Genomic DNA, 12,436 nt, shown 5'->3' on the forward strand with positions numbered 1-12,436 from the left:
TCAAACGTCACAACGTAACTAGGTGATTATAAAGATGCTCTACAGGTATCTCCGAAGGTGTTTGTTGGGTTGGCATAGATTGAGATTAGGATTTGTCACTCTGACTATCAGAGAGGTATCTCTGGGCCCTCTCGGTAATGCACATCATAAGAAGCCTTGCAAGCAAAGTAACTAATGAGTTAGTTACAGGATGATGTATTACAGAAAAAGTAAAGAGACTTGCTGGTAACGAGATTGAACTAGGTATGAAGATACCGACGATGTTGTCATTACGGTACGGCCGATAAAGATCTTCGTAGAATATGTGGGAACCAATATGAGCATCCAGGTTCCGCTGTTGGTTATTTACCGAAGAGGTGTCTCGGTCATGTCTACATAGTTCTCGAACCCGTAGGGTCCGCACGCTTAACATTCGATGACAATTTTTGTATTATATGAGTTATGTGATTTGGTGTCCGAGTGTTGTTCGAAGTCCTGGATGAGATCACGGACATGACTAGGAGTCTCGAAATGGTCTAGAGGTAAAGATTCATATACAGGACAATGATATTCGGACACTGGAAGTGCTCTGGGGGTACTGGGTACATATCGGGGCACCAGAAGGGGTTTCAGGCACCCCCGACAAACTATATGGGCCTAATGGGCCAAGAGAGGGACAGACCAGCCCCTTAGGGCTAGTGCGCCCCCATATAGGCCGAATAGGAGGATAAGGAAAGGAAGGGAAGGGAGAAGGAAAGGGGAGGATTCGGCCTCCCTCTTTCCTTCCCTCCCCCCTCCGATGCATATGGAAGGGGGGAGGCCGACTTGGAGGAGGTGCCCAAGTATGATCCCTCCTACTTGGGGCGCCCCTTGCTGCTCCCCTCCCCCTCCCACCTATATATATGTGGGGGGCACCGCTAGAACACACAACATTGATTCCTAGCCGTGTGCGGTGCCCCCCTCCATAGTTTACGCCTCTGGTCATATTCACGTAGTGCTTAGGCGAAGCCCTGCGCAGATCACTTCACCATCACTGTCACCATGCCATCGTGCTGACGGAACTCTCCCTCGACACTTTGCTGGATCAAGAGTTCGAGGGACATCATCGAGCTGAACGTGTGCAGAACTCGGAGGTGTTGTACGTTCGATGCTTGATCGGTCGGAACGAGAAGAAGTTCAACTACATCAACCGTGTTGTCAAATGCTTCCACTTTCGGTCTACGAGGGTACATGGACACACTCTCCCCCTCTCATTGCTATGAATCTCCTAGATAGATCTTGCGTGAGCGTAGGGATTTTTTTGAAATTGCATGCTACGTTTCCCAATAGTGGCATCCGAGCCACGTTTATGCGTAGATGATATGCACGGGTAGAACACAAAGAGTTGTGGGCGATGATCATCATGCTGCTTACCACAAAGTCTTATTTTGATTCAGCGGTATTGTTGGATGAAGCGGCTCAGACCAACCTTACATGACCACGTTCATGAGACTGGTTCCACCGATAGACATGCAACTAGTTTTGCATAAAGGTGGCTGGCGGGTGTCTGTTTCTCCAACTTTAGTTGAATCTAATTTGACTGCGGCCGGTCCTTGTTGATGGTTAAAATAGCAAACTTGATAAACCACCGTTGTGGTTTTGATGCGTAGGTAAGAAAGGTTCTTGCTAGAAGCCCGTAGCAGCCATGTAAAACTTGCAACAACAAAGTAGAGGACGTCTAACTTGTTTTTGCAGGGCATGTTGTGATGTGATATGGTAAAGACATGATGTGATATACATTATTGTATGAGATGATCATGTTTTGTAAAAGTTACTGGCAACCGGCGGGAGCCTTATGGTTGTCTCTTTATTGTATGAAATGCAAACACCATGTAATTGCTTTACTTTATCACTATGCGTTAGCGATAGTTGTAGAAGCAATAGTTGGCGAGACGACCACGACACTATGATGGAGATCAAGGTGTCAAGCCAGTGACGATGGAGATCATGAGGATGCTTTGGAGATGGAGATCAAAAGCACAAGTTTAGTATTGACATAAAAATAATAATACTTCAAGCATACTAACAAAGTAATCATGTCTTCTCAAAATAACATGGCTAAAGAAAGATATCCCTACAAAATCATATAGTCTGGCTATGCTCTATCTTCATCACACAAAATATTTAAATCATGCACAACCCCGATGACAAGCCAAGCAATTGTTTCATACTTTTGATGTTCTCAAACCTTTTCAATCTTCACGCAATACATGAGCGTGAGCCATGGATATAGCACTATAGATGGAATAGAATGGTGGTTGTGGAGAAGAAAAAAAGGAGAAGACAGTCTCACATCAACTAGGCATATCAACGGGCTATGGAGATGCCCATCAATAGATATCAATGTGAGTGAGTAGGGATTGCCATGCAACGGATGCACTAGAGCTATAAGTGTATGAAAGCTCAAAAAGAAACTAAGTGGGTGTGCATCCAACTTGCTTGCTCATGAAGAACTAGGGCATTTGAGGAAGCCCATCGTTGGAATATACAAGCCAAGTTCTATAATGAAAAATTCCCACTAGTATATGAAAGTGACAACATAGGAGACTATCTATCATGAAGATCATGGTGCTACTTTGAAGCACAAGTGTGGAAAAACGATAGTAACATTGTCCCTTCTCTCTTTTTCTCTCATTTTTTTATTTTTTATTTGGGCCTTTCTCCCTTTTTTATGGCCTCTTTTTTCTTCTTCTTTTTTCGTCCGGAGTCTCATCCCGACTTGTGGGGGAATCATAGTCTCCATCATCCTTTCCTCACACGGGACAATGCTCTAATAATGATGATCATCACACTTTTATCTACTTACAACTCAAAAATTACAACTCGATACTTAGAACAAAATATGACTCTATGTGAATGCCTCCAGCGGTGTACCGGGATGTGCAATGATTCAAGAGTGACATGTATAAAATTATGAATGGTGGCTTTGCCACAAATACGATATCAACTACATGATCATGCAAAGCAATATGACAATGATTAAGCGTGTCATAATAAATGGAACGGTGGAAATTTGCATGGCAATATATCTCGGAATGGCTATGGAAGTGCCATAATAGGTAGGTATGGTGGCTGTTTTGAGGAAGGTAAATGGTGGGTTTATGGTACCGGCGAAAGCTGCCCGGTACTAGAGAGGCTAGCAATGGTGGAAGGGTGAGAGTGCGTATAATCCATGGACTCGGCATTAGTCATAAAGAACTCACATACTTATTGCAAAAATCTATTAGTTATCGAAACAAAGTACTATGCGCATGCTCCTAGGGGGATAGATTGGTAGGAAAAGACCATTGCTCGTCCCCAACCGCCACTCATAAGGAAGACAATCAATAAATAAATCATGCTCCGACTTCATCACATAACGGTTCACCATACGTGCATGCTACGGGAATCACAAACTTCAACACAAGTACTTCTCCAATTCATAACTACTCACTAGCATGACTCTAATTCACCATCTTCATATCTCAAAACAATCATCAAGTATCAAACTTCTCATAGTATTCAATGCACTTTATATGAAAGTTTTTATTATACCCATCTTGGATGCCTATCATATTAGGACTAATTTCATAACCAAAGCAAATTACCATGTTGTTTAGGACTCTCAAAATAATATAAGTGAAGCATGAGAGTTCATCTATTTCTTCAAAATAAAACCAGCGCCGTGCTCTGAAAAGATATAAATGAAGCACTAGAGCAAAAGACAAACTACTCTGAAAGATATAAGTGAAGATCAATGAGTAGTCGAATAATTATGCAACTATGTGAAGACTCTCTAACATTTAAGAATTTCAGATCTTGGTATTTTATTCAAACAGCAAGCAAAACAAAATAAAATAAAATGACGCTCCGAGCAAAACACATATCATGTGGTCAATAAAAATATAGCTCCAAGTAAAGTTACCGATGAACGAAGATGAAAGAGGGGATGCCATCCGGGGCATCCCCAAGCTTAGGCTCTTGGTTGTCCTTGAATGTTACCTTGGGGTGCCTTGGGCATCCCCAAGCTTAGGCTCTTGCCACTCCTTATTCCATAGTCCATCGAATCTTTACCCAAAACTTGAAAACTTCACAACACAAAACTCAACAGAAAACTCATAAGCTCCGTTAGTATAAGAAAATAAACCACCACTTTTGGTACTGTTGTGAACCCATTATTTATTTATATTGGTGTAATATATACTGTATTCCAACTTATCTATGGTTCATACCCTCCGATACTACTCATAGATTCATCAAAATAAGCAAACAACACATAGAAAACAGAATCTGTCAAAAACAGAACAGTCTGTAGTAATATGGAGGTTTCGAATACTTATGTAACTCAAAAAATCCTGAGAAATTAGGAAGTCCTAGGAAATTTTTATGTTGTCTACCGCAGTTGGAATTGGTATTTTATCGCTCTCTGGTAAAAAAATGAAAATTATTTTCGTGAGCGCATACTTTCTGCTTTTACCAGCAAGATCAAACAACAATCACCCAAGAAGATCCTAAAGGCTTTACTTGGAACAAACACTAACTAAAACATAAAAAAGACAATCATAACAGAGGCTAGATAAATTATTTATTACTAATCAGGAACAAAAAGTACGGAACAAAAATAAAATTGGGTTACCTCCCAACAAGCGCTATCGTTTAACGCCCCTAGCTAGGCATGATAATGACAATGATGCTCACATAAAAGATAGGAATTGAAACATAAAGAGACCATCATGAAGAATATAACTAGCACATTTAAGACTAACCCATTTCCTATGCATAGGGATTTTGTGAGCAAACAACTTGTGGGAACAAGAATCAACTTGGATAGGAAAGTAAAACAAGGATAACTTCAAGATTTTAAGAACATAGAGAGGAAACTTGATATTATTGCAATTCCTACAAGCATATATTCCTCCCTCATAATAATTTTCAGTAGCATCATGAATGAATTCCACAATATAATCATCACATAAAGCATTCTTTTCATGAACCACAAGCATAGAATTTTTATTACTCTCCACATAAGCAAAAAAAATTCTCATTCGGAATAGCGGGAGTATCATAAGAAACTCGAATACTATAAATTGTTTCCACATTAAAAGAGTAATGTTCAGAAAAAGGGTAATCATAATCATGACAAGTTTTATAAATATAATCATCACTATTTTTTATAGCATACGTGTCATCACAATAGTCATCATAAATAGGAGGCATGCTATCATCATAATAAATTTGCTCATCAAAACTTGGGAGACTAAAAATATCATCTCCATTAAACATAGCATCCCCAAGCTTGGGACAAACATTAATTGTAGCAAATAAATTCTCAAACATGTCATTCTCATCCAACATAGCATCCCCAAGCTTGAGCCTTTTCATATCATAAGCATAATCACTCTCACCATTAATAGTATGGATAGCACCAATAGTGTAGCAATTATCATCATCACAATGAGTAATAGGAGCAACGTCATTTGGGAGAGATACCTTTTTACCTTTGCTTCTATGTCTTTTCTTTTTCTTCTTCGCATCATGTGTGGGTTTAACCCTCCTTTTGGAGCTCCTTATTAATGAGATTGGTTGGATAGAAGGCTCCTCCTCGTTACCTGATTCATCATAAGAAAAAATAGGAGGATATTGGGAAATCTCTTCCTTTTCATTAATATTCTCTTCATCTTCTAATTGTTTTCTTGACTTTCTGCAATTGGCAATATAAGGATTTTCAATGCAATTCACCGCACAATACATATAAATTTCCTCTAGATCAAAATCAAGAACTTTATCAAGGGCAAATTCTGGAATATCCTTAGTTATACGTTTCATTTCTTCATAACCCAGAAGCAAACTAAGTTCATTATGATGTGCAAGGGAAATCAAGTCATCACAATTTTTGGACACGATTCGATCATGAAACAATTTTCATTGGATATTTAAATGACCACGTTCATTGCAAAGTTCACAAGGATGGCTAAGAAAATTTAAATTTTCAGCACAAACATCTAGCCTTTCTTGCAACCATTTAGTTTCTAAATACTTATGCCTCTTGTAAAATCTATCTTCCCTATTTGGTGTGTACTTGCAGACCCTATGCACTCCACAAAAATTGACTTGCTTATAAGAGACATTTTCATCATGACTAGTGCAATCATTATTAGTACTATGGATATTCAAAGAGTTCGTACTAACAACATTGCAATCATGCTCATCATTCAAAGATTTGGTGCCAAACATTTTAATGCATTCTTCTTCTAGCATTTTGGCACAATTATCGGAATCCTTATTTTCACGAAAGATATTAAAAAGATGAAGCATATGAGGCACCTTCAATTCCATTTTTTGTAGTTTTATTTTATAGACTAAACTAGTGATAAAACAAGAAACAAAAAGATTCGATTACAAGATCTAAAGATATACCTTCAAGCACTAACCTCCCCGACAACGATGCTAGAAAAGAGCTTGATGTCTACTACAAAACCTTCTTCTTGTAGACGTTGTTGGGCCTCCAAGTGCAGAGGTTTGTAGGACAGTAGCAAATTTCCCTCAAGTGGATGACCTAAGGTTTATCAATCCGTGGGAGGCGTAGGATGAAGATGGTCTTTCTCAAACAACCCTGCAACAAAATAGCAAAGAGTCTCTTGTGTCCCCAACACACCCAATACAAGTGCAACATGGATGGTAGATATAGGTTTTTGTAATCTGAAAATATAAAAATAGCAAGGTAACTAATGATAAAAGTGAGCACAAACGGTATTGCAATGCGTTGAAACAAGGCCTAGGGTTCATACTTTCACTAGTGCAAGTTCTCTCAACAATAATAACATAATTAGATCATATAACAATCCCTCAACATGCAACAAAGAGTCACTCCAAAGTCACTAATAGCGGAGAACAAACAAAGAGATTATTGTAGGGTACGAGACCACCTCAAAGTTATCCTTTCTGATCGATCTATTCAAGAGTCTGTAGTAAAATAACACGAAGCTATTATTTCCGTTCAATCTATCCTAGAGTTAGTACTAGAATAACACCTTAAGACACAAATCAACCAAAACCCTAATGTCACCTAGATACTCCAATGTCACCTCAAGTATCCATGGATATGATTATACGATATGCATCACACAATCTCAGATTCATCTATTCAACCAACACAAAGAACTTCAAAGAGTGCCCCAAAGTTTCTAACGGAGAGTCAAGACGAAAACGTGGGCCAACCCCTATGCATAAGTTCACGAGGTCACGGAACTCGCAAGTTGATCACCAAAACATACATCAAGTGGATCACGTGAATATCCCATTGTCACCACAGATAAGCACATGCAAGACATACATCAAGTGTTCTCAAACCCTTAAAGACTCAATCCGATAAGATAACTTCAAAGGGAAAACTCAATCCATTACAAGAGAGTAGAGGGGGAGAAACATCATAAGATCCAACTATAATAGCAAAGCTCGCGATACATCAAGATCGTGCCGAATCAAGAACACGAAAGAGAGAGAGAGAGAGAGAGATCAAACACATAGCTACTGGTACATACCCTCAGCCCCAAGAGTGAACTACTCCCTCCTCGTCATGGAGAGTGCCGGGATGATGAAGATGGCCATCGATGAGGGATCCCCCCTCCGGCAGGGTGCCGGAACAGGGTCTAGATTGGTTTTCGGTGGCTACAGAGGCTTGCAGCGGCGGAACTCCCGATCTAGGTTATGTTCTGGAAGTTCGGGTATATATAAGAGGTGTTGGCGTCGGGGACAAGTCAGGGGGGTCTCCAAGGCGACCACGAGGTAGGGGGCGCGCCCAGAGGGGTAGGGCGCGCCCCCACCCTCGTGGCTTCCTTGGGACTCTTCTCGCCCATCTCCGATACTCTGGGGCTTCTTCTGGTCCAAAAATAATCTCCATGAATTTTCAGGTCAATTGGACTCCGTTTGATTTTTCTTTTCTGCGATACTCAAAAACAGGAAGAAAAAACAGAAACTGGCACTGGGCTCTAGGTTAATAGGTTAGTCCCAAAAATCATATAAAATAGCATATAAATGCATATAAAACATCCAAGATTGATAATAATAGCATGGAACAATCAAAAATTATAGATACGTTGGAGACGTATCAGTTGTTAACGGGTTATCGGATCCAAAACTGGACCCGATAGCTTAACGGCGACCCGTTACGGTGGATGCCACGTGTCGGTCACCCTTGACGAAAGCACTTCTGTGACGCGCGATTTCATGGAAGTGGACATTTCCATGATGATAATTTTGGTAATGCCATGGAACACTTCTACAACAGCACATGTATGACTATCTTGATTCTGTCATAAAATCGTCATGGATGTACATGCATGACAGAAAACGTGACCTACTGTGACAAACACGTATCATCACGGAAGTGTCCTTTTTTGTAGTGAATTATCCCTGGGCCCATGACCAAAACTCGTCTTTAAAGCACAAGTACCATCAACAATGGCTAATGTGAAAGAGTTGATCAATTTATGCGTAATGGGGGAGGGAGAGTTCATTGAGAGAAAAACACCCCCTATGTCCATGCCTACACCTAAACAAGACATCAAGATGAGTATGGTGGGGTGTGCAAAGGTTCAAGCCACATTTCTCAAATCAATGATATTTAGCTCATGCCTTAACTCGAGAAATCTTGCTTCATCCAAAGGCTTCATGAAAATATCTGTAAGGTTATCATGAGTGTTGACATAGTTGAGCTCAATGTCCCCTCGCCTAATGTGATCCCGGATGAAGTGGTACCGAATCTCAATATGCTTCGTCTTGAGGTGTTGCACCGGGTTGAGAGTAATCTTGATGGCACTTTCATTGTCACGCCAAAGAGGCACTTTGTCACAAATGTCACCGTAATCCTTTAATGTTTGCCTCATCCATAGAAGTTGAGCACAACAACTACCGGTGGCCACATACTCGGCTTCGGTGGAGGAGAGAGACACACAACTTTGCTTCTTAGAAGACAAACTCACCAAAGAGCAACCAAGAAATTGGAACCCTCCGGAAGTTGACTTCCTATCCACTTTGCCTCCCGCCCAATCCGAGTCCGAAAAGCCCACGAAGTTGAAGTTTTCTCCTCTAGGGTACCATAAGCCAAAGTTTGGGGTATGAGCCAAATATCGAAAGATTCACTTCACCGCCACATAGTGGCTTTCCTTAGGTGAGGCTTGAAACCATGCACAAATTCCCACACTAAACATGATATCCGATCTAGATGCACAAAGGTAAAGCAAGGAGCCAATCATAGAACGATATACCTTTTGATCCACCGCTTTACCATTGGGATCAATGCCAAGTTGGCATTTGACAGGCATTGGAGTAGAAGTCGGCTTGACATCACTTAGCTTGAATCTCTTGAGCATGTCTTGAGTGTATGTGACGCCCGGATAATTAAGCTACAGTAATTCCCTGCTAATGATGCCACGTCACCACGGTTACTATTGTCGATCTCGCGATGGTTCGAAACCGATTCAAATTCAAATTCAAAATCAAGCAAACAATAAAACTTTTCAAATATTAAAACTAAAATGTTCGGGTTGTGCCAAATAATGCGTAGGTAACTATTCTGAAGAAACCACACCTCTGTAAATTATTCAAATGCACTAAAATAAATAAAACAGCAGCTAAACCTATTATAAATGCACTTTTGAAACTTATAAAAATGCGAACTAAATATTTTAAAATTACCAAAATATATTATGGAAGTGGGCTAAGTTACAACCTCCATTTAGGTACTAGTCCTATAATTTTACAAAACTAAAAAACTATTTAAAACTATAATAGAAAACAGAAAAGTAAAATAAAATAAAAACAGAAAAGAATATAAAAAAAGAAGAAAACAAAAGAAGGACCCCCCACTAGGCCTCGGCCCAGTTGGCCATCGGGCCAACCAGGCCGGCCCACCGCGCCTATAACCACCCCCACTACCGTAATCATCCCGCCACCGACACTTCCCCCCTCTCCCCAAAAATATCTCCCCCTCTCTCCCGACTGGATCGGGATCGAGGGAGGAGGCCTGCGTCGCCGCGGAACCCCGCCGCCGCAGCCCGAAGCCACCTCGCCAGCGCTGCCTCCCCACCAGACCGCTGCATCCCCTTCTTCTCTCTGTCGCCCCCTCGTCACCGGGCCGCCACTGCTCCGCCGTCGCCCAAAGCCACCTCGACCTCGTCTCCTCCCAACGACGCGGTCGCCGTCGATTCCTGTCGCCGGAGCAACCCCGACGCGTGCCGCCTCCCCACCGGCCTGCCTCCTCCACAACGCCGTCGTCACTGTCCCCCTCCACGACCCCCCGCTACCCGTGCCCTACGTCCCCTACGTGAGCCCTCTCCTCTCTCCCTGTCCAGACGCCCGCACGCGCGCGTCCGTGCTCGCCGCGCCCGCACCGCGGTCGACGTCGCGTTGCGCCCAGACGCGCGCCCGCGCCTCCCTGCTAGCACAGCCGCGCCCCGCGCCGTCCCGCTCAGGCCATGGCCTCGCCTCCCCGCGCGTTGCGCTTGCCGGCCGCATCCTGGCCGTGCCCGGCGTTGCTCGCTGCTCCCCGTGCCACCGCCTTCAGCTTCTCCTCGCTCGCCACCGTCCCTGGCTTCTGCTGCTGTGCGCCCCCGCTCGCCCCGCCCTTGCAGCCCCGCCGCTCCGACCGTCCCTGGCCACCGGTCCCCCCACGGCGCCTTGCCGCACCCGTCGGCCCTCGCATCGCCCCATTCCCTCGCCCGCTTCCTGCCCTGGCCGCACAGGCTCCGCTCGACCGCGATCGCGCTAGGCCGGTCCCGGCACCGCCTCGTCGTGGCCTCGCCGCTGCCATCCCCTGCGCCGGCGCCCCTCTGCGCCCGCTCGGCCCTCTCCTGGGTCGAGCGCCCGCAACGCCCAACGCCCAATGCCCGCTAACCCGCATCAGCCCCCTGCCAATGACACAGGGGCCCACGCCCCAGAACGTTAAAAAAAGGTTCAAAAAATAATAAATAATAAAAATAATTAATTAATTAATTTAATTTAATTTAATTAATTAACTTAATTAATTCTGGTTAAATTAGCTAATTAAGATTAATTAACCTAATGACTAATTAACCTAATTGACTGTTGTTAATTAGTTAACAGGGTATGACAGTGGGGCCCACCCCCCTAATTAATACTAATTAGGTTAATTAATTTGTTTAATTAAAATGTGTCACTGACTAGTGGGACCCACTGGTCAGGTTGACCAGTCAACCCTGTTGACTGCTGACGTCAGCATGACCTCATGCTGAGGTCATAAATCCATTTTCGAATTAAATTAAATAGTTAATTAAAATACAGAAATTAATAAAATCTTTAGAAAATCATATCTTTTAATCCGTAACTCGGATTAAATTATTTTTAACATGAAAGTTGCTCAGAACGACGAGACGAATCCGGATACGCAGCCTGTTCGTCCGCCATGCATCCCTAGCATAGCAAACACGCAACTTTCCCCCTCCGGTTCATCTGTCCGAAAACGCAAAACACCGGGAATACTTTCCCGGATGTTTTCCTCCTTCACCGGTACCACCTCGTACCGCGTTAGGGCACACCTAGCATCACGCTTTGTCATGTCATGCATCGTCATGCATTTGTTTGCATTATATTTATTGTTTCTTCCCCCTCTTCTCTTGCTAGACACCGAGACCGACGTCGCTGCTACCCAGTACGACTACGGTGTTGACGACCCCTCTCTCTTGCCAGAGCAACCAGGCAAGCCCCCCCTTTGATCACCAGATATCGCCTACTCTTCTCTATACTGCTTGCATTAGAGTAGTGTAGCATGTTACCGCCTTCCGTTAATCCTATCCTGATGCATAGCCTGTCATTATTGCTACAACTATTGATACCTTACCCGCAATCCTAAATGCTTAGTATAGGATGCTAGATTATCATCAGTGGCCCTACACTCTTGTCTGCCTGCCATGCTATACTACTAGGCCGTGATCACCTCGGGAGGTGATCATGGGCATATACTATATACTTTACACTGTTACATTACCGGTGATACTGTTTGGAGATGGGGGCTGAAGGGGCAGGTGGCTCCATCCAGGTAGTGGTGGGCCTGAGTTCCCGACAGCCCCCGACTGTTACTTTGAGGCGGAGCGGCAGGGCAGGTTGAGACCACTTAGGAGAGAGGTGGGCTTGGCCCTGGTCGGCATTCGCGGATACTTAACATGCTTAACGAGATCTTGGTATTTGATCTAAGTCTGGCTACTGGCCTATACGCACCAACCATCTACGCGGGGACAGTTATGGGCACTCGACGTCGTGGTATCAGCCGAAGCCTTCGTGACGTCAGCGACTGAGCGGCGCGCGCTGGGTTGGATCGCATAACGCAACTTCCTTTGTAATGGAGGTTGCTAGGTCTGCTCACCGGCCGCGTACGCAACATGCAGGTGTGCAATGGGCGATGGGCCCAGACCCCTGCGCCATA

Source organism: Triticum urartu, chromosome 5A, assembly GCF_056163025.1.
Source record: "Triticum urartu cultivar PI428250 chromosome 5A, HENAU_Tu73, whole genome shotgun sequence".
Lineage (NCBI taxonomy): Eukaryota > Viridiplantae > Streptophyta > Magnoliopsida > Poales > Poaceae > Triticum > Triticum urartu.